Source organism: Euprymna scolopes, chromosome 5 (genome assembly GCF_053919585.1).
Source record: "Euprymna scolopes isolate OS-2025 chromosome 5, ASM5391958v1, whole genome shotgun sequence".
Classification (NCBI taxonomy): Eukaryota; Metazoa; Mollusca; class Cephalopoda; order Sepiida; family Sepiolidae; genus Euprymna; species Euprymna scolopes.
In genome coordinates, this window is record NC_136486.1 from 173725768 (window position 1) to 173749901 (window position 24134).

At 35.6% G+C, this 24134-nt stretch overlaps 1 protein-coding gene across 1 annotated transcript in view; it reads left to right on the plus strand.

Moving 5' to 3' along the window:
- Window positions 1-24134, plus strand: part of LOC145277040 (protocadherin Fat 4-like) — a 1076063-nt gene that overhangs the window by 347533 nt on the left and 704396 nt on the right. The gene's annotated exons all lie outside the window — the stretch shown is intronic.

Below are 24134 nucleotides of genomic sequence, written 5' to 3' on the forward strand. Positions count from 1 at the left end.
ACACACAGAAATGTTTCGGCTGAATTCGGGACTTTCGAATGGGACTCTTTATTTACTTCACGGGTAGAATGCTCTCGTTCCGTCAGCCATGATTGGATATAGGTCATAAGTAATTAGCACTTGTATTGTTCGGTCGATCATACGGAGAATTGAACCTTCAGACTTCAGGAAATATCACTGTTACAATTGTTTTTCCCCAAGTACTTTAACCACTGCACCACGGGTTGTTGCGGGTAGTTCTCATACGAATCTTGAGAACCTTAAACCTATTTTATTTTTCGTTGTAAATATCACTAATTACTAATTATTATTACTTTATATTGCTATATCTATAGTAAGTTTTGTGAGGAGATATAAAATTTTATGTATCAATTTTCAGTGGTAACTTCTATACGTGTATAGAGCTGTAGTGAAGTAGAAAAAAAAAGAAATAAAATATATATATATAAGACACAGCTGTTCCTTCCAAAAGGTCGAGCTCTTCAACGTCCAAAAAATAATTCACCGTCATAAAAAGAATTCCCCGTCACTTCTTCCAACCGTCGTTTTACTCTCTGCGCTCTTCGCCCAAAAAGTAACGTTTATATGCTGCCCATTTCTCAACTTATGCAAATTGACTATCAACCAGAGCCATCTAGTTTTCCATTTCTCCAAACAGCCAATTTGCAAAGGGGGACAGCTCAAACCACACGGAGCCATCTAGTTTTCCATTTCTCCAAACAGCCAATTTGCAAAGGGGGACAACTAAAATCACACGCCCCCTTGATCTACACGATCATCACATGTCAACCCATCACGTAGTCGCTCGACCAACATGGCGGCCGTCTCTCTCGCTGCGATCTCCGCGGAGCCTCTTCGTGAACGTTGCTACTTGGCTCGACGTCGCTGTCTTCCTCTGATGACACCACTACCGGCCGCACATCAAGGATGTGTCGAGGGATGCCGTCGATAGATACATTGTTCGGGGACTGGACACTTGTCACAATGCCCCTCCCCCAGCGTGTGGTACAGCGAGCATCAGGCGGTTTGATCCATACTTCCTCTCCCACTCGCACAGTCGCTCGCTTCTTGCCTTCCTCCGCGGGTACCTGTGCAGTTCGGGGATGCCGCCACTCGTACTTAAAGACTGCCCTCTGCGGCACTGACTCCACTTTTTGCCCTGACTTTGAAGCCATATTATACCACAAGACAGCTTCTGGCGGCGAAATCTGGCCCCTTTCAGCTATAGCCTTAATGGTCTTGTGATGCCGCTCCACAATTCCGTTTCCGCCTGGTCTATATGCAGCCCTGAAATAGCGCCGCACTCCCCACTTATCCAACACATTCTCCATGGCAGCTGAGCGAAAGGCAGTTCCATTGTCCATTAGCACTTCCATCACTGGACCCCTCTCCAAAAACACGTCTTCCAAGACCTTTGCAATTTCACCTGCATTTTCCGCCTTGATTTCCCTCCAAATGGCTACTCTTCCTGGTCCACAGTCGACCATTGACAGATACGGCCTCTGTCGATAGTGCGTTACGTCTATCGCCAACCTGCTCCAGTTCTCTGCAACCTGAACCTCACCAGCTTCGTGTCTACTCGGCACAGGGTCGATTGATTGACACCGGCTGCATCTCTCAACCACTGTCCTAACGGCCTCCTTTGTGATTCTGGGTTCCACCTTCCTGGCCAAGAACAAGGTTCTATCCACTCCAAAATGGTGCATGTCATGTAAATCCTTCAGAGTGTCTTCATTCAAACAACATATTGCAACAGCCGCCTCATTCGGCGCCTTTAGCATGGTCTTCCGCGCCCTCGTCATCACATCTGCTCTGTTCTTCGCTGAAGGAACGATAGTGACACTAAGTTGAAGATCAAATTCCCTAATCAGCTCCCTTAACATCATCAATCGACGCTTTACTAGCATCTTGGCAGCGCCTTTCGTTTTCACCCTTTCTCCTGTAGCTTCGGACTGGATCCAAGAGAACACACTCGTTGAGTCGGTCCTCACCTCAACATTCTGTAGCCCCCATTTCAAGGCTAAGTTGATGCCCTTCATAACCGCATCCAGTTCCGCCACATTTATGTGAGCCACGTCGTCCTTCTTCCGCAACCAAGCAGCATCTTCTGTAGTAATACCACCTATCTCCAAGGTGACCCCTACTGCTAAACAGCTTGCATCACACCACACAGTACCTTCTGCACTGTTGGGTACATGCCAAACACCTCTCACTGGATCCTCCCTCTTCACCTCTTCAATAATCTCTCTCATAATGTCCACAGTCTCTTTATCAACTCCATCCTCCCACTTCGCTCCACTAGCTAGCCTTTTGATATAACTACATGCAGTCCGTAGCCATCCTGCAATAGGGTAATGACCACCAGTCTTTCGCATATTGAGAAGAGTTCTCGCCTGCTCAATTTTTCCGGCACCTCCGGGATCTCATTTCCCCTCCGGAACACTAACCGTTCTGTCTGGTCCTTTCTTAGTTGGAGCCCTAACACAGCTCCTCCCTCCAACGATTCCGGGCGTTTTGCAATTAGCCCAAAGCTGTTGAGGTTTTTTACTACGTCCTCCGCAGTTGTTACCGTCTCATCCACCAAAATATCATCAATGTAGGAACTGGTGGCTCTTCTGACTGCGTCCTCCTTGCTTAGCACCGTTTTGAGGATCGCTGCCATGCAGAATTCAGGCCAAAACCCAACCTAGTCAGGCAGTACGTTCGGCCCTTTTATTTGACTAGCTGGTATTTCCAGAATTCCTGTGAAATGTGGATCTGTAGGTATGCAGATTTTAAATCCACAATGGTCGCAGCCTTCTGAATCTGCCTCCACTCTCGCATGGTCTCTCCGCACACGTCCATCACATCGCCTCCCGTGTGACACGCAACGTGTACGTTCAGCTCCCTGAAGTCCAGTACTGGCCGAACTTTATGTTTTGTGGGCTGAAAAACCGCCATTAACGGCAGCACACCTTCCACCTTCTCCGTCCATGGTCTTAAAATCCCTTCTGAGATCCATCGGTCTACCTCCTTCTCAAATTCAACTCTTGTGCCTCCTCGCAACGTATGCTCGTAGCATTCCACTCTGTTGTTCAGTATGGGAGGTTCTCCCTTCCATGCCCACTTGACTGTCCATTTCTCACCATCAAAGTGTGCAGAGAAATCTTGGTCCTCTATCGTGCAACTTTTGTCTGACCCGGCCGTTCCTGTGACACCTTTTTCGAATTGCACACCTGCAGCCTCTTGATGTCCTCCAAATCTCACGGAGTTCCTATTTACCGTAACGCCCCCTAGTCGAGCAATTGCGTCCATCCCTAGCACCACATCGACACCCGTGACAATTTTGTTAATAACAATCGCCTGGATTGTTAGTGACATCCCACGTACCATCAACCGAACGATACTTGTGCCATTTCACTTCACCTCTCTGCCGTCAACTGCAGTAATGCTGCTGGTTCCATTGCATGTGTCAACCATGTCTTTGGTGAGAATTGTTGAAGCATAGCCCGTGTCGACAAGGGCTTTTGCACTTCGTCCATTTAGGGTCACCTCTACTTGTGATGACATACACTGAAGCGCCTTCATCGAATAAGTGGGGTAGCCACCGGCGCAGTGGCTTCCCCTGTTCGTTGTTGGGGACAGCTACGATTCCCTGCTCACTCTCTTTTTTCCTGGCCAGCATCCTAGCCTGTGTAATCAAATCCGCCACATCCATAGTATTTACACCGGGCAGTTGCTGCAGAGCTATAGAAATATGGTCTGGGAAGCCATTGATAAAGGCCATCTTAACCATCTGTCGACGGCTTCCTCCATTGAATCCTGCTAGTCCCGTCAACCTCCTGATATTGTTGGCGTAAACATCGACAAGCTCTCCGGTCCACACCATACGGCTTAGTTTACCATATGCCACAAACGGTCCTTCGGTAAATGCTTCCTTCAACTTTTCCTCAATGGCGTCAACGGACAGTCGATCCTCCTCCCGCATCTCCAGATATAGGGCCAAAGCATCACCATCAAGATACAGCGGTATCAAGCTGGCTACATCCGCGATGTCCCACAACTTAGCGACAAGTTTAACCTTGGTCAGCCAGGTTATAACATCTCCCTCTCCAGAGAACGTCTTAAGCATTTCACTGCTGATCCTCTTTGCTTCGATAGTTCCCGCCGAAATAGCTTGTAGTGAGGTAGAAATAAAAAGAAATTTAAAATATATATATAAGACACAGCTGTTTCTTCCAAAAGGTCGAGCTCTTCAACGTCCAAAAATAATTCACCGTCACAAAAAGAATTCATCGTCACTTCTTCCAACCGTCGTTTCACTCTCTACGCTGTTCACCCCTGCTTTTAAAAAAGTACCGTTTATATGCTGCCCATTTCTCAACTTATGCAAATTGACTATCAACCAGAGCCATCTAGTTTTCCATTTCTCCAAACAGACAATTTGCAAAGAGGGACAGCTCAAACCACACAGAGCCATCTAGTTTTCCATTTCTCCAAACAGCCAATTTGCAAAGGGGGACAACTCAAACCACGAGAGCTAGGTAGTAATTTATGTAAATATATGGCATTCTAGCCTGACAATTTCTTACTAGGATGAATCGCGAATAGGGCAGGCAGACAGACAGCGATTTGTCCGGTCGTCAGTCATAATTTTTAGACACGTAATACATACATTGCAGGGTCTATTTGCGAAATATGAACAGTTATTTCAGAAATGTTATTTATATTTTTCAGATTCATTTTTAACCTAAACAAATTATATTTCCACTTGAAACGTAATGGGATTGTTTTTAGCAATGGACTGAGATAAGTTGAGCAGCGAGATGTTTGTTTACATTACATTTAAACGTCTGCATGTTAGTACAGTCCGGTACTAACAGAAAACATGAATGAAATTCCAATGTTCAGTAGTTCAAGGAAAGAAACTATTAGAGTAGAAATCTTTACATCTATGGACATCAACAGAATAGAAATTAGATTAATATTTATCGGGCTAGTTAGGAGTATTGACTCCGTAAGGAAACGAGCGTTTTGAGTTCATTAAAGAGAATTTAATTACTTGTAAAACAGCTTGAGAAATGTGACATTGTGGCGATAGGGCATTTTGATGTTTTCACTCTTTATTGGACTGTCTAAGAGGGAGAAACTAATAGTACATACACAATCCCAGATGTGGCAAAAATATTTAGGAAGATGGCTTTGAAGAGGTATAGGATATTTTCCAGATGTGAGTAAATTTTTAGAGGGAGCCACCTTCTTTGCAGCAACCTTGACAATGCCTTCAATGTATTTGTTTTAATTCATGTGCCTGTGAATGGTAAACCGAGGTCTCTAGACGATTAGCTCTCAGGGGTCGTATCATTTTACATAGCAATCGATGGTTTAAAAGGCGTTTTGTAATGTTTAAAGGACCTAAGCTTAATCTTAGTAGCATTAAATGCAATCATCCATTTGCTGCTTCATTTCACTACAGACTGAAGGTCGTTTTACTAGGGTTTCTGACATTACCTTGGATATGTGTAAATTAGTTTGGCATCAAACTTTCCCACTTTGTTCCACCATCTCTACCTTTACTTTCAATATTCGAATAACATAACATTCTAAACAAAAATCCTTCTTTCAGGTTCGCATTCACAAATATCAGAATACTAGCAGGCCGCTCGTCGTTGCCCGGTCGCAAAGTACGCATAAATATTATATTTTAATTAATACATAAACTAAGACAAGTCCCTGCGAATATTATGTTTTTGTAACCTGTTCACTTCTTTGTAAATGAAAAAAAAATCCTCGAGCTGAGATCGAAACCAAAATCAAAAAGATAATCAAGTACGATAACCATTAGACTAGCTTCACGTGATCTTTACAAACTGTTTTTAAACTTACTTATTCTTAACATAAAAAGCAATAAAATTTCACGTCCGCGCATGCTCATTTGTGAAACATCTGACATAATCCGTTGATTCCCACGTACCGATTCTTCCATTTTGACTACTTAGCAGCCATTTTTCTGGATTAAAACCGATTAAGTTTTCGACGTGTCTAAATATCCTATATAATAAATTTCAAGTCTGTAGATAAAAATTCGTTAAGGTTGAGAAGAATCATCAAATACACATTCTCATTTATATATATAAATATATATATATATATATATATATTAGTTTATTGCAAAAAAAATGTCGTTTTTTGACGTACCTGATAAAAAAGACATTATTTTTGCACCAACATTATATATATGTATATATATCCATATATATATATATATATATATATACATATATATATATATGTATATATATACATATATATATGTATATATACATATATATATGTATATATACGTATATATATATATGTATATATATGTATATATATATGGATATATATATATATATTAGCTGTACCCGGCCACGCGTTGCTGTGGTTCCGTTTGGTGAAATGATTAAATTGAATGAATCCATGCATGCATGCATGCATGAATTTTGGAATGCGAGATGCTGTAAAAAAAAATGTAAAAATAAGATTGACTGCAAAAAAAACAGCAAATGATTTTTTACGGAAAAAAAAGAAACCTACCAAGGGATTTGTTGAATATCCAGAATCAGTAATAATTCGTAATAAAAAATATATAAAAATAAACGGATAGAAACGCCTGTAACACGTGAGGAAGGAAAGAAATCAGGGGGGGAGCAAAAAATGCGGTAAGTTTTAATGAATGCAATTGAAAAAAAATGGATGCTATTTTTTTATTTATTAATATTTTTAAGAATTAAACAAATTTATTTTAGGTAGGCTTGGTTTTAATCAAAACACTTCTTGGAATTTAAATTTAAAAAAATGGAATTTTGGAATGCGAGATGCCGTAAAAAAATGTAGAAATAAGATTGAATGAAAAAAAAAACAGCAAATGAATTTTTATGGAAAAAAAAAGAAACTTACCAAGGAATTTGTTGAATATCAGAATAAAAATTTTTAAAAATAATAAAAAATAAACGGAAAGAAACATGTGAGGAAAAAAATGCGGTAACTTTTTACAGCAAATGAATGTATTTTAGCTAGGCTTGTTGTAATTTAAATGAAAAAAATTGAATTTTGGAATGCGAGATGCCGTTAAAAAACAAATGTAGAAATAAGATTGACTGCAAAAAAAAGAAACAGCAAATGAATTAGTAAGATAAACATCCTGTAATTCGAGATAAGTTCAAATATGAAGTTATTTAGACAGATTTACCGAAAGAAACTTACCAAAAATAACCTGTAACACGCGGGGAAGAATAAAAATGGGAGGGGGGGGCAAAAAATGCGGTAAGTTTTTACAGCAAATGAAATCGATCTAAGCAAATGGATGCTATTAATATTTTTAAGAATTAAACAAATTTATTTTAGGTAGGCTTGGTTTTAATCAAAATACTTGGAATTTAATTTTTTTTTTAATTTAATCTTGGAATTTAAATTTTAAAAAATGGAATTTTGGAATGCGAGATGCCGTAAAAAAATGTAGAAATAAGATTGAATGAAAAAAAGACAGCAAATGAATTTTTATGGAAAAAAAAGAAACTTACCAAGGAATTTGTTGAATATCAGAATAAAAATTAAAAAAATAAATAAAAAATAAACGGAAAAAAACACGTGAGGAAGAACGCAAATGAATTCGATCAAAACAATTTTTAAGAATTAAATTTATTTTAGGTAGGCTTGGCTTTAACCAAAACACTTGTAATTTAAATTTTTAAAAAATGGAATTTTGGAATGCGAGATGCCGTAAAAAAAAAAAAGAAACAGCAAATGAATTAGCACAAATCGCCGGAAAGTGGTTAAATCCTGTAATTCGAGATGAGTTCAAATATGAAGTTATATATAAAAAGGTACAGCAAATGAAATCGATCGAAGCAAATGGATACTATTTTTTTATTTATTAATATTTTTAAGAATTAAACAAATTTATTTTAGGTAGGCTTGGATTTAATCTAAACACTTGAAATTGAAATTTTAAAAAATGGAATTTTGGAATGTGAGATGGCGTAAAAAACAAATAAAACTTATTTTTTGATGGATGAAATAAACAAATGAATTATAAATGTAAATTTTGGATAAACAAATGAAATAAAAAATGTAAAAATAAGAGATGCCTATTATACTTAGCGATGTAACACTGAAAATGTTCTCATGACAAATCGTCAAATCGTAGTGAAATCATTCCAACGTGCATTCTACCGGAAATAAAATTTAACCACAGGTTCGCATTTAAGAAAAATATTTTTATTTTATTTTATATATTTTTATAATTTGGGATGTTAATTTATAGACTGTCTGAAGCTTTAAAAAAATTGGTAATGTACAAATATGATTTTATTGATAACGAACGAACCCAAAATTATATTTCTCATTCGAAATTCGAAATCGTCAAATCGTCGTGAATTGCCTGCAAACCGGAAATAAAATGGAACATAGTTCTGCATTTATGAAAAATATATTTATTTTATTTAATAGTTTAATAATTCACTAGGTAAAATTATTTTAATAACATAAAAACATCCCTCGACTCTAAAGATGGGTTGTCTGAAAATTTCAAATAAATTGGTAACGTAGAAATATGGTTTTATTCACTTGCAACAAACCAAGAATTACATTTATATATATATATATATATATATATATATATATATATATATATACATATATATATATATATATATATATATATATATATATATATATATATATATATTCGATGTAATCTACATTTTTTACGATTCTAAAAACTGTCTAAAATCTAAGGGTTGTTCATCAGAAGAAATTAAGGTAACCTTGCTTAATTGGTATCTAATTACTATAGATCGCATTTAATACTCATCTGAAATATTTGCATTTTATATGGTGAGTTGTGCCCTTATATTATGCATACAAAAATTATTTCTAGTTAATTCCCGAAAAAAAAATTCAAGGAATAATTTTGCAGTGAAATTGAATAAGACTCGTTAAAATTTTACGAAAATCGGAATTATCTGACTTTTTATTCAGACTTCCCACTATTACCCTTTGCATAAAAATATCTAATACAGACCCCACTACCACCACTTACGCTGAGCAGCTGTGTTTCAAAACCCATGATGATCAGCTAATTAGTTTTAAGTGAGGCTTGTACACATAAGTATATAAATATATACACATATATAACCTTATAGAAATGCGTGCGTATATTCGTGTGTATTTATACCGCCATCTTTCATATCTCTCTTTTTCTATCGCTCACACCATATTTCGCCCACTTTCTCATATATATATATATATATATATATATATATATATATATATATATATAGTAATTTATAAAATATATCATTATCTAAGTTGAACGTGACGTCCAGAAAGTTTGTTATTTTTATGTTGGCTGATACGTCCGCTTTTAGGCCTAATTTTTTCATTTCTTTGTGTATGATTCTCTTAAAGTTTTCTCCCTTGACTTTGTTGGAGTTTTTATTATAGCTAGTCCGTCATCTCTATATAGGCCGATATCCGTAGTATCGAATATGCTTGTGAGGGTATATAGAATGAATAATCCCACAAGATCTGAAGAAAAAAAAAAGGAGGGAAAAGATCTACCTTAAACCACTAACCTAGTTCTAAAACAGATCCTTTGTTCGATAAAATGCATGCCCATTGGCTGATAGGAAGGGGCGCGGTGGATACTAGAAAGCTGATTGGCTAACTAGAAATCCCCAACATATATAAAAACAAGAAGCAACCACAGAATTCGCGCATAAGCCTGACGAATCCTATAGTGGATGAAACGCAGAATATTCAGTGTAGCTTAATCGCCATATATATTTGATAAATTACTAACTCGCTCTACCTACGTATTGAGCACTTTTGAAGTAAATACTTAAAGTTTACGCATAAATCTATACTTTCGTATATTAAACTTATGTGAGTAAATGAAGTAGTTATATATATATATATATATATATATATATATATATATACATATATATACACACACACATATATATATATATATATATATATAACTTTTTGTCTAGATAAGTTTTGCTGATGCTGTGAAAAAACATTTATAGACGTAAATATTTGCAATCAGATTTGTCGATAACAAGGCGCAACTGTAAAAAAAAATGAAAACAACATTCTTGGAAGAAAATTCGCCTGGAGTTGGGTCTTACTTTTCGTCTTAGGTGTTTAGTCCGTCAGGTCGATGATCATGGTTGTGTTGGAAACAAAATTGCCATAGTTTCTCTGTTATGCTTTAATTTGAAATATGTCATTTGCATCGCTACGCTCACAGACATTATAGACGCATCTGTAGAGTATCAGTTCCATAAAAAATAGTAAATATCAAAAGTGCAATTAACATCAAAGCGTTTTTATGCGCATCAAATATGTTTTAAGAAGTAAGATGCTTTAATCATGTATCAAATAGATTTTATTAGAAACTAGTTGTCTGGGATTAAAAAAAAAATCTTTTACTTGAGTATCAGCACTTATCAAGGATCAAAGCTACTCGAGGATAAGGGTTAATTAATGTACGGTGATAGTGTAATAATCGTTAATTGTATAGATTGGGAAGCATTTGATTATTTATGTGAACGATTCAAGAAGGACATATTCCTGTTAGATTTGAAGGCTACCATGTTGTATTCAACCGGGAAGTAGAACAGCGGAACAGTGCTCCACAGGCGGGTAGTTCTGGGAAAAAAATTTTGTTCATGAAATCTGCGTTTAGATTTAGGCACAGATAGTGGAAAATCGTATATAGTGGTTGTAGCTAGTCAAGTGTTTTTGTGAAAGTTTGGCTATGAGGGAACATTGTTTGGAATTCCGTCGAGAACTTGCCATGAAAATAACGTTAGCGCAGAAACAGGCTCGCAAGTCACTTCTGTGAGAAAGAGTTTGCGAAGAGAAAAGAGCATCACCTACTAGGTTTCGAAGCCAGTTTTGAAATCTATGAAGGCTGGATAAAGCGCGCCGAGCAGCTCTTGACGAAATGTGATAGCAATACTCCATTTCAGGGCGTACCTTGCTCTTATACAGATAAAGGATTGCATCGAATGTGAGATACCGGTTGGAGTGGTATAGTGATCCAACCATTTTTCCAGCGATCTTGGTAACAGATTTGCTGTATGTGTTCCATTTCAGGTCAGGAGGGAAGGTCAGTCCCAGAAGTTTGCTAAGATATGGAGCTTCCTCAAGACGAACTCCATTCATTTCAATTAGGGATGTGATAAGCGATTATGATTAAAGGATTAACAGGTATTCCAATCTCCCATACATTTATTGCCATTAAAATTGGTAAAATCGGCCATATTTCAAGAACATTGGTTGATTTCTTTCTTTAGTCGGGAACCCACAGCGGTGCAGGGGCAGAAACATTACTTGCCTCATCGCACTGGCTTAGTTCCCAATAGATTACAGTCTATATTGCACTGCATAGAAACTTCTGCTGCTTTTATAAAATTATCTATAAATAATGGCTTCATTAAAAGATTAACATGCAAAAGTATTAGGGTTAAATTGAGCTTTAAATGAAAACATCCATTTCGAACGCGCCTCTGTCTTATCAAATTCATTTCGAAAGCTTTCATGTCTGATAAAAGAATCTACAGTTTATTTTATAAGCTTGGTCTTTCTGCTTGTGCGGTGATAAAACTTCAAATGCACTTGTGATGTTAGGCTGTATGAAAGTGTTCACTTTTTTTTTTTTTTTTTTTTTTTTTTTTTTACAAAGGCATCACCACATTATCAAGGCCCAGAGGCCACTCAAGGATAAGGGTTAAAGAGTGTACAGTAGAAATTGGTCAATATAGTAATCATTAGTAATGAAAATTTGGTAAATTTAATAACTTATATGGAACGGCTCATCAAGAACTTATTTACTTTAGACTTGAACACAACCATATTGTAGTCAGACGGAAAGCAGGAAAACGGAAGACAATTCCACAGGCGTGCAGTTCTAAGAAAGAAGCTTTGTTCATGGAATCTACGTTTAGGTTTAGCCACAGATAAAGAGTGGGGGAAATTATTGATAGTGTTTACAGCTAGACGAGTGTTTCTTGTGAAAGTTTGGCGAGGGGGGACCAAAGATTGAAGCTCAGTTGAACACTTTCCATGAAAATAACGATACATCAGAGACAAACTCGCAACATCTCTTCTGTGAGATAGAGGTTGCAAGGAGGAGAAAAGGACATCTCCTACGAGGCTACGAAGTCTATTTTGAACTCTATCAAGGCAGGACAAGTCCTTTCTAGCAGCTCCTGCCCAGATGTGGCAACAGTATTCCATCCTTGGACGTACCTGGCTCTTATATAGGTAGAGAATAGCATCAGCAGTGAGATATCTACTGGATCGATAGAAAGATCCCACCATTTTTCCAGCGGCCTTGGCAACAGATTTGATATACGTGTTCCATTTAAGATCAGGAGTAATGGTCAAGCCCAGAAGCTTGTCAAAACTTGAGGCCTCCTGAAGACGAGAGCCATTCATTTCAATTGATGACAAATGTGGATTAGAATGTTGATGATGTAAAGAGAGAAGCTTGGTTTTAGATGCATTAAAAGTAACCAGCCACTCCTTTCCCCATTGTACTACGTGCTCAAGATCAGAGGAGAGAGAATTGGAGAGAACTTGGTCGTTTACTGTCTTAGATGTGCTACCATAAATGGTAGTGTCGTCAGCATAAATGTCTACAAATGATGTAAGGATATGATTTGGAAGATCATTAATGTAGATCAGGAAAAGAGTTGGGCCCAGGATGGATCCCTGAGGGACACCGGCATTAATACTGTGAGCTTCTGATTTTTGCCCCTCAACTACTACTCTTATGAACCTATCAGAAAGAAATGATTTAATAATTGAGAAGACTTTTCCAGCTATACCATAGCTAGCGATCTTATGAAGTAAACCTTTATGCCATACCCTATCAAAGGCTTTAGATATGTCAAGAGCAATTGCTCTAGAAAGATTGCCACCGTCGAGAGATTTGCTAATCCTATGCGATATAACTGTAATGACATCTGCTGTAGATCTAGCAGAACGGAAACCATATTGAGTGTCACTAAGAAGGTTATTTTTGTTGAGATGTTTGATTACTTCTGTATTTAACACAGATTCTAGCAACTTACTCATGACGCACAGGAGACTTATTGGCCTGTACTGAGAGGGGGATGAGCGATCACCTGAATTCTTAAATACAGGGCATACTGATGAGGTTTTCCAGGGAGATGGGAAACTATTCTCCTTAAGACAACGTTTAAACAGTTTTGTAAGTATGGGCGCTAATTCAGGTTGAAGTTTTTTGAGTACTATAATTGGAATACCATCAGGGCCAGTTGCTTTACTCGAATCAAGGTTTTTGATTAGCTTCGCAACATCACGTACAGATATACGTATATCACATAGCGTGTTTTCTGATACAGGAGGAAATATTGGGGGTTGGCGGTCTTGGTCGCAAAGGGTAGAATTAGCTGCAAAGTTCTTGACAAAGAGTTTGGCTTTGTCTGATGCTGACGAGATTACCTCAGGTCCATTGATAATAGTTGGGATGGAGCACACGCTTCTGTTCAGGATTCTGTTTGCTATTTGCCAAAACTGGTGGGAACCAAGCCGCTGCTCAGCTACTTTGGACTTAACAGATTGAGCATACAACTCTCTTGCGTTCCTTATTACTTTCTTACAATGGTTGCTGGCAGTCCTGAAAACGGCTTTAGTTTCCATACATCTATTACGTTTGAAGCAGTGGAAAAAGTGATTTCTGTGCGCAATGGCAGCAGCACATTCTGGAGAGAACCATGGCTGGCTGTTAGGTTTTTTCTGAAACTTTTTAGAGGGTATGAAATGGTCAATACCTACAATTAACCATTCAGTTAGGTCTAATACTATAGAGGACACATCCTTTTTAAACATGGAATGCAGATGTAGATCAGATATAAATGTACGGAAGCTATCCCAGTCAGCCTTAGTGTATCGATATACTGTACGATGAAGAGGTACATCTGGGGACTTATTACATTTCATTTTTATCTTAATTGATACAACAGAGTGGTCGGAAGATCCAAGAGGCGACAGAACAGAAACTGAACATAGTTCAGGGCAAGTTGTGAGAAAAAGGTCTAGTAGGCTCGCATACTGGCCAACATTATCGGGCACACGGGTAGGTTCCTGAACAATCTGAGTGAGGTCATAGGCAATGGAGAAATCATGACAGAACCTCCCCTCATCATCGGTCTTGTTTGAGTGGGTCAACCATTCAACGTTGTGAACATTGAAGTCTCCACATACGTGAATGTTAGCTGAAGGATAAGTAGAAAGGACTTGGTCAATTTTCTCAGATATGCTTTGAAAGATAGTAACTCCACTGTTGTGGGGGCGATAGAGAGTAAATATAAATGCAGTAGTGTGAGCTAAAGCAACCCGGAAGCACATATAGGGTAAGTTAGGATCTTCCCTGGAGATGTCCCTCCCACATGGAAAGCTATCTTTAATATAGGCACATATTCCATGCCCATGACGATCTTGGGGGTCAGATTTAGAAGTTAAGTTAGAGTATCCTGAAATTGCAAACTCATCTAGGGAAATAGCCTGTCCAATGCCAGTTTCACTTAAAAATAAAAGGTCTGGTTTAGTCTCCTGTAATTGGGTTTCAACCTCTGGAAGGTTAGAACGAAGACCCCTGATGTTGGAGAAGGAGACATGGTAGTAGGGGTCTACGTTGGAAGTTGGGGAACCGGGTTTAATCGTGTATTTTTTCTTGAAACTTGTCATGATGAAATTTTGGAATTTGTGGACTAGGTCGACAGATTTACTTAGAGCAGGACAGAGAGGGGAAATTAAGAGAGAAAAAGAAACGAAGAATTTTTTTTATTTTTTATTTGTAGTTAATGATAAGGTAAAGCCGTAACAATTACCCACTAGTATGGCATCGAGAGGCCCCACCAGAAGCTACTGCATGGTCCAGAATCCATTCACCAAATGGCAATACAGCAGCCCCAGTACTTTGCACCTGCTGATAGGACAGCCTCCTTAGTGGTTAATCCAAGGTTCGGGTCCCTGACTATCAGGCGGATAACGTCAGCCCAGACAAAACGTTTACCTCCAGCACCCTTACTAGTGACATGGCTACAAGGATAGACATAGAAACAGAAAATTTCCGCCATCTCAGCCAACTGTTCGCAAAAATACTGCCAACCTAGAAAACAGCTTTTTCTTCTCCCTTTGTCCGAAAAATCACTCATTTTAAAAAAATGAGGACTGAGGGACAAATAAGAAGAAGCGAGAGTAACAGGAGCTGCCGATAACGCATCCACAATGCGTTTTCTACTCTCCATTAAAAAAAAAAAAAAAAAAAAAAAAAACTATTAAGTATTGTACTTAAACACGTCCGTTGGACTTTTATTAAGGGAAAGTATGGTGATAGATTCCCCTCACACGAACTAAAAATGAGTATGATTCGTAATTTTTGCTATCAACTCGGTGGATAAATAAACATATGTACAAGGAAAAAAAAAAAAGGCTAGCATTTAATAAAACAGAAATACACAAATTAAATACTGAAATAAAATGGAGTTGTTAATATTTTAAATCTAAAATAAAAAGCATGATTGAAATCACTTATCTCAACAAAAACAATTCCGTCTCCAAATTGCAAACTGTGTTGAAAGAACTTCAGTTAGTAGCGTTCAAAACATTTTTTTTTTTAAATTAGCCGTTAATAGAAAATCGTGATTTTATTCTGAACTTAAGCTAGTAACGTTTTAAGAAGCTTACGATATAAAAGAAAAGGCTGATGGGGGGGGTCTTCCGAAAGTAAGTTGGTGCCGTTATAAGTAATTTCGAGATAAGATGGAAGCCGGTATTGGACTAGAAAAAAAAAAAAGCTAGCATTTAATAAAACAGAAATACACAAATTAAATACTGAAATAAAATGGAGTTGTTAATATTTTAAATCTAAAATAAAAAGCATGATTGAAATCACTTATCTCAACAAAAACAATTCCGTCTCCAAATTGCAAACTGTGTTGAAAGAACTTCAGTTAGTAGCGTTCAAAACATTTTTTTTTTAAATTAGCCGTTAATAGAAAATCGTGATTTTATTCTGAACTTAAGCTAGTAACGTTTTAAGAAGCTTACGATATAAAAGAAAAGGCTGATGGGGGGGGGGGTCTTCCGAAAGCAAGTTGGTGCCGTTATAAGTAATTTCGAGATAAGATGGAAGCCGGTATTGGACTAGAAAAAAAAAAAAAGCTAGCATTTAATAAAACAGAAATACACAAATTAAATACTGAAATAAAATGGAGTTGTTAATATTTTAAATCTAAAATAAAAAGCATGATTGAAATCACTTATCTCAACAAAAACAATTCCGTCTCCAAATTGCAAACTGTGTTGAAAGAACTTCAGTTAGTAGCGTTCAAAACATTTTTTTTTTTTAAATTAGCCGTTAATAGAAAATCGTGATTTTATTCTGAACTTAAGCTAGTAACGTTTTAAGAAGCTTACGATATAAAAGAAAAGGCTGATGGGGGGGGTCTTCCGAAAGTAAGTTGGTGCCGTTATAAGTAATTTCGAGATAAGATGGAAGCCGGTATTGGACTAGAAAAAAAAGCTAGCATTTAATAAAACAGAAATACACAAATTAAATACTGAAATAAAATGGAGTTGTTAATATTTTAAATCTAAAATAAAAAGCATGATTGAAATCACTTATCTCAACAAAAACAATTCCGTCTCCAAATTGCAAACTGTGTTGAAAGAACTTCAGTTAGTAGCGTTCAAAACATTTTTTTTTTTTAATTAGCCGTTAATAGAAAATCGTGATTTTATTCTGAACTTAAGCTAGTAACGTTTTAAGAAGCTTACGATATAAAAGAAAAGGCTGATGGGGGGGGGGGGTCTTCCGAAAGTAAGTTGGTGCCGTTATCAGTAATTTCGAGATAAGATGGAAGCCGGTATTGGACTAGAAAAAAAAGCTAGCATTTAATAAAACAGAAATACACAAATTAAATACTGAAATAAAATGGAGTTGTTAATATTTTAAATCTAAAATAAAAAGCATGATTGAAATCACTTATCTCAACAAAAACAATTCCGTCTCCAAATTGCAAACTGTGTTGAAAGAACTTCAGTTAGTAGCGTTCAAAACATTTTTTTTTTAAATTAGCCGTTAATAGAAAATCGTGATTTTATTCTGAACTTAAGCTAGTAACGTTTTAAGAAGCTTACGATATTGGTCAAAATCGGACTTTCTTTCTTTAATCGTTTTTTTTTTCGATTATTGATTTTTGATACAAAAACCATGTAAAAACCACTCTAAGACACATAAAGTACCTTTCTATGAAATTTCAAATAAATCAGTCCAGTGGTTTCCCAGTCAAGTCCTCAATAACATCTAGTGGTTGCTTGTTGACATGTATGTACCTCCCTCTCACTGCAGGCAGATTAGACATAAAAATAAGGAAAGTGGGATTGAAAAGTACTCTGGCACACAAAAAAAATTTCTATAGGAATTCCCTATGGGGCACCTTAGGCAGTTAGTAAAAATTAACCTCTTTTCAAAGAGAGGAGACAAAGCCTGAAAGGTTGGACTTCCATTAATTGCATAGGACCAGCCTTCTACCGCAATCAACATGAGAAAAGTGATTGCAAGAATGGTCTAGATTTTCTGGATTTTGATGTGGAAGTGAAAATCGCATCGATTTCCTGCTGAAACGAAACTCGAATAAACCTGCAAATTCCTTTCACTTTCTTCTATTTTATTTTTAGAACTTGCCAGTTTGGTCGGCTCGTTATTGCTCTGCAAATTTCGCTACTGCAAACATTAATTTAAAAAATATATTTCATTTTTTTAAGAAAATAAATCGTTGAAGAGCTATAAAGACTGGAGTAGTACCATTAAAGCGAGTGACCTTTTGTGCTCCAGGATTTATTTTCTACATAGTCGCAACCATTCTCAATGCACTTTTGCTAACTTCTTATGAGACCTTGGCCGTAACTGTTCGGAACACACTTGTCACTCACGTCTCTGTCGCTACTAAAACTGACGGACTCATCTCCTAACTATGTTGACATCAACTGCATCGGCTTTGTAAACGTTCAACAGGCGCTGGTAAATACTGATCAGTTTTATTTGGGAGCATGAGGTAATTTAATGACGCTTCTCTATTTCTGATGCAAATTCATAGCAGGAGTTGCTTTCTTAGAGTTTCACACCGTCAATATCTGTTACAGAGCGACAAAAGCTTAAAGTCATGAATGCATAAGTTCAGTCATCATAACAATGCAATTTTGCAATTTCCTCTAATCCATTTGGGTGGAAGTAAATTAGGAGTCATTAGTTTTGGAATGGCTGTCGTGTCTTTGTTGTAAAGACGAAACCATCTGCTTTATTTCTCTAGATAGAGAAATATTGTATTGATTGCGAAACGTTGTTTTCATCTTTCGAATGTGGGCGTAAATGGATAAACATGACGAAATCTGAAAAGAAATATTAAATTACAATAGAAAAATGCGAACATGAAAAGTAATATGGTTAAGCTTAAACATGGAAAAGCAAAGGACTAGTGGTTAAAACTGGAAAATAAACGGGCAAGATATTGTAGTAAAATTTATTTTATATAAGATATTGTAGTAAATTTATAACTTAAAATATTGCAGCATTAAGAATTGATTAAATAATGTTATAAATTGAAATTTAAAAAAATTCTTAATGCTGCAATATTTTAAGTTTGATCGATGAATCTTTAAAGCAGTTCTAAAGGTTTAAATTCGGTCGGTAAAGCTTTAAATCAGTTCTAAATTATTAAAACTGACACTTAACGGTATATTCAACACTACTGTATTTGAATAATATTTTAGAGAATAAAACTGCGAAACAGAACTAGTTGAGTTAAAATCGATTCAAATATGAGAGTCAATATATAATATTGCATATACAGTATATGAAAACAATAGTGTGTATTTTGTTTTGTGTGTGTATGTATGTATGTATGTATGTATGTATGTACATATGTGTGTATAGTTAAATTAACATGACAGACAACATTTCTACTGTTTTGGCATTTATTCATTTAGATATCGATTTGTTTTGCGTAAGCACAATTTAGTTTAAGTTATACACACACACACACACATATATATATATATATATATATATAATTTAAAGGGGGTTAGAGCAATTTTCTATAGAGCAGAGTGTATTTTCATGTTATAGCAAAAATACTAATTTAATTAAAATACAGGAAAAGAATAATGCTTGTTGTAAAGCCGATGTATCAAAGCTCAATAGGCAAATATCCTAAAGCAACTTTTATATGTGGTAAGGTGATTGATAATTTATAATTCAAAATTAAAATTAGAAATTAAAAATCCGTTTCATAAGAAGGAGCACAATAACGTCAATTAAATTGTACGATCGTTTCGGAAACGATATTTTTTATTGTGACAGACATTGACCCAAGGAAAATAATTTTAGCATATAGTTTTTTATGAAAACAAAGTCTCCTTATCAGCAGAATATTGGGTGTTTTTTTTAAATAAAAGACAACATAAATAAGCCTAGCATTTAAGAAGTGCAGATGAATCTGGAAAATATTAAAATATAAGGAAAATATTTAATTAATGATGTAGATAAGTAAAGTAATATTGGTTTATAATAAAAGTTAGAATAAAATTACATAGCTGTGTTTAGAGTAAACGTTAGAATAAAATTACATAGCTGTGTTTAGAGTAAACGTTAGAATACAATTACAAAGCTGGGTTTAGATCATGTATACTGTTATAATAAGATGCTATTAAGAAAAATTCAACAAATTTAAGTATATATATATATATTTACCTTAAAATGATTCATGCTTTGAAGGCCGTAATAATTCTTAGAGCAATTCATTTAGATGTTGCCAGTAGCTTCTACATACTCTAACTGCTTAATTTCAAATCGAAACGCCAAAAGGGGAATTTCCTAACGGTTAGCTTATTTCATCATCGCTTAATCTAGATTTAAATAAAAATATAAATATTCGAAATGAAAGGAGATACTCTTGTTTTGTCTAGTAATGTGGTCAAAGGGGGATAATTCATCCTTATGCTGTTTTTTTCGTGTAGTATAAGATAATTTTATTGAGTAAATTTAGTAATATTATAATTGTTTTATTTATTTATTTATTGTATTTATCTAATTGTTGGAATTAATAAAATTAGTAAACTACAAGGGTTAAATTTGAATAGAGATTTAACTAAGATACAGAATAATGGTAAGTTTTTTAATAATAATGATGATCCACATCTTATTAGCAAAGATATTCTATTACAAAATTTATGATATATTATTAATAAGAAAGGTTTTTATGAGCTATGGTGGTTTATATTTGTTAAATTTAAACTAGTGTTTATGAATGCATGGTGATAGTAGTTCCTCCCTTGAATTTAATAGGGTGGTTTTGTTTTTGGTATCGTCATATTGCAAAATCTTGAGGGTTTCAAATCAAAGAGTACAGGATCTGCTTCCCGGGGTATACAGTTTATATGATCCTACTATTTCCCATTTTAGATTGAATTAAATATTCTTATCATTGAGTTGCCAAATATGTTTTGATAGAGAGGTTTGGTTCTTGAGGGAGGGTTTTTTAAAAGAGTGCTTATAGGTTGAAATTCTATGTTTGATAAGACCAGATGTGGAGCCGAGGTAGATGGCGTTTTGTATAATGTATTTATTGTCAGGTCGATTAGGGGCGACATTGCTCTGAACTTTGTTGGATTGTATTTGATTGGTATATTGGTTGTTTGATCTTGTGGTCGAGCTATGGTTGTCGATAACATCATTTAAATTTGTGGTTTGTGATACTGTGCAGCTATAAACTACATTTTTTTATTTTGCTTGTACCTTGACTGACACCATGTTGAACGATATGTGTGTATAATCATTTGAAATACCTTTGATCCGCTATTTCCTAAACCTGAAAGATGTACGTGAACAATCAATCAAATTGACCGGAAGTTTATAATGGATTATGAAGAGAGCTCTTCGTATTTACGTAGAGTATGCTTAATGATCGAATATTAAATGGACGTAAATGAGAAAATAAGCCGGGTTTCTTTGATAATGTGTCTAATTGTATCAAAGACCTCCGTCTCGTCTAACAGTAAATATTTTAAAGGGAATGAAAGCACTTCCTACATTATAAAAAACGAATATTTTCGAACATAATTTAGAATATTAGGAAAATGAATGACATTGAATAAAAAAACTGGAAAACATGCAACAGGTATTGTCAGATAGTGTGATTATTTAATTTATACGTGGCATCTGTGCCTGTATCCATATAATATTTTGCTAGACGGAAAAATCATCTTTATTAAATATATATGTATATATATATTTATACATATGTGTGCGCGTATGTGTGTGGGGATATATATATATATATATATATATATATATATATGTATATTTATATCAATAAAGCATATATACTGACATACAAATATAATTAGTTTATATATGTATATATATATATATACATATGTGTGCGCGTATGTGTGTGTGGATATATATATATGTATATATATATATATAAACTAATTATATTTGTATGTCTGTATATATGCTTTATTGATATATTTGAATATAGAGCTTCTAATTAAAAGAATTGTTACGCACAAAGAGTAGAAACTATTGGTAAAAGCGTACATTCATACAAGAATAATATATAGACATTAAATGAAAGATGAGGAAAAAATTCATATATAATTCTATTATATCATCAGAACAATAAGAAAACGTAATAGATGAAAAGTCTGGATGAAGAAACATTTTAAAATGTTCAAAACTTTACTTTTCGCCTTTTTGGTCACTTTAACTTTTTTTTTAATCTGGATTTTTAAAAGTTTTTCGGTCATATTTTGTGTACTTTCAAATAGTTGAATTTCGCTGATTTTTTCAAATAGCTTCATTAATAAATGAATTTCCCTTATTTGCTTTTTCTATCCTTCTTCATTATTTCCTTACTTTCTTATCCATCTTCACTATATTTTCTTTTCTCCCTCATTATTAGCTCGTCTTTAATTTTGACGATAATAAGGGCCCATATTCTATCTTTTTGATTATTACCTACATACCTACTCTCCTTCCGATTTACTCTTATACATCGTACTTACTTTTAATATTTCTTTTCATTTTTTACCATATTATGCTATTCTTACTCATTCCATATCTAAATTCTTTTAAGTCAGCTTTAATCTTTTTAATTTGAATTTTGTATAATTCTGGGCCTTTTTCTCTTCTGATTCGAAGGATTTAACTTCGAAATGTTATGGCCGATGGAGTTATAAACAACTTTTATTCCTTTCATTTAATATATTTGTTTGCTTTTCTCGTCTTGATAAGTTTTGCTTTGTCAAAAATATATTCTTTAATAACATAATAATATATATGCATATATATATACATATTTATATACATATATGTATATATATATATATATATATATATATATATATACTTCTCCATTTATATAATAATCACAGAAGTATGCAGAAAATTTGAGGTAAAGCGTTTAAAGTATGCAGTATTGGAGCGCGCCTTTAGATAGCAGAATGAATCCGCGATTCCTTCCAAATGTGACTTCACATAGTAAACTATATGAAGTCACCCAATGTCAGGCATAACCAACAATTGTATGAGGCTATGCTGCTTTCCCGATTATACAAGTATTGCTGTATAATCTCTGCTTTTAGCCCTAAATCAGTAGGGGTTCATACAAGATTCTCAAGGTGCGTAATAAAGTCCCGCCACAAACAACATCAAATACTAACAAGTTCCTCTGTCACTTCTTTGATCAATTTAGCAAGAGTGTCGCTCGTTGGAAAAGCCATGTACATGCGCACATCAATTCGAAGAGATGACAAGCTTTTATAAAAAAGTAGCAATTATATGTGTGTGTGTGTGTGTGTGTGTGCGCGCGCGTGTGTGTGTGTGTGTGTGTGTGTGTGTGTGTGTGTGTGTGTGTGTGTGTGTGTGTGTGTGTGTGTGTGTGTGTGTGTGTGTAAATTAATTTTTTATCGATTGTCGTAATTACTTTTTGGTATGTTGACGCTGAAGCAGCAGAACATAATAAAGAATGTTACGTTTGAAAAACATTTAAGAGTTATAGTCTTCCATTTCTATTGGCGTCACGATTTTGCTATGTCGATTCTGTTAATTTACTTCGTGAGGTCATTCATTTAAAATCGTGTTTAACCTTTAAAAACAAACAATCGTCGGCATAACTTAAAGAATAAAGATTAATGATGTGAAAAGAACTGATTGATCAAAGTAAGATGATCCTGATTAATTCGTACGGCATTAATCTCATTAATTACTCAAGTCTACTCGAACTGAATCAGTTGAAAAGGGAGGGCGTATCGGTTTTAATTAAAAAACAAATTTCGTGCCGCACAGTATAAATGACTTCTCAATTAATTAGATAGAAGAAATCAAAGTTGTATAAGTAATCATCTTCTACAGGGCCTAACGATAAAATTGTCACCTTAAAAAAACGACATGATTCCATTTTCATTTGATCAAAACCAGTTTTCTTTTTTGTGGGAGATCATGTACTAGTTGGCCAGCTGTGTACAAATCCAAAGAACGATTCAAGAGCCTTCTCTACTGATCCAAATCATCACAACAGCACCAGTGCCAGCATCTCTAAAATGCAAATCCTGACGGTTCAACGCTTGAGAGCGCAGTTCAACGAAGTTTTCGGTCATGGTTATGATCTTTGGTGTTGTTTCTTAGTGAGAGCAACATCATGCCACCTCACATCTTCGAAGTCGGCTTATGAGTCAACACCAAAGTATACCTACATGTGCTGAAGTGTGGTGAGCCCCAAGTGCAATCAGATGGCCGCTGGCAGACCTGAGGTGTGACAGCAGGGTTCGGCGCCGGCCAATAAGTCCAAAGAGACCCAGGCTTGGCTTCAGAAGGAGTACTAGGACTTTGTACCTTTCTCTCACTAACTCCCATCCCCACCTGAACTCGTTTAACTACTTAGTTTGGTCATATGTCGAGAATATCACCAACATTTCCTCCTACAACACTAAAACCAGCCTGAACGCCGCTATCCGCGAAGCATTCGCCGAGCTCCCGGCCAGCGCTTGTACGAAAGGCA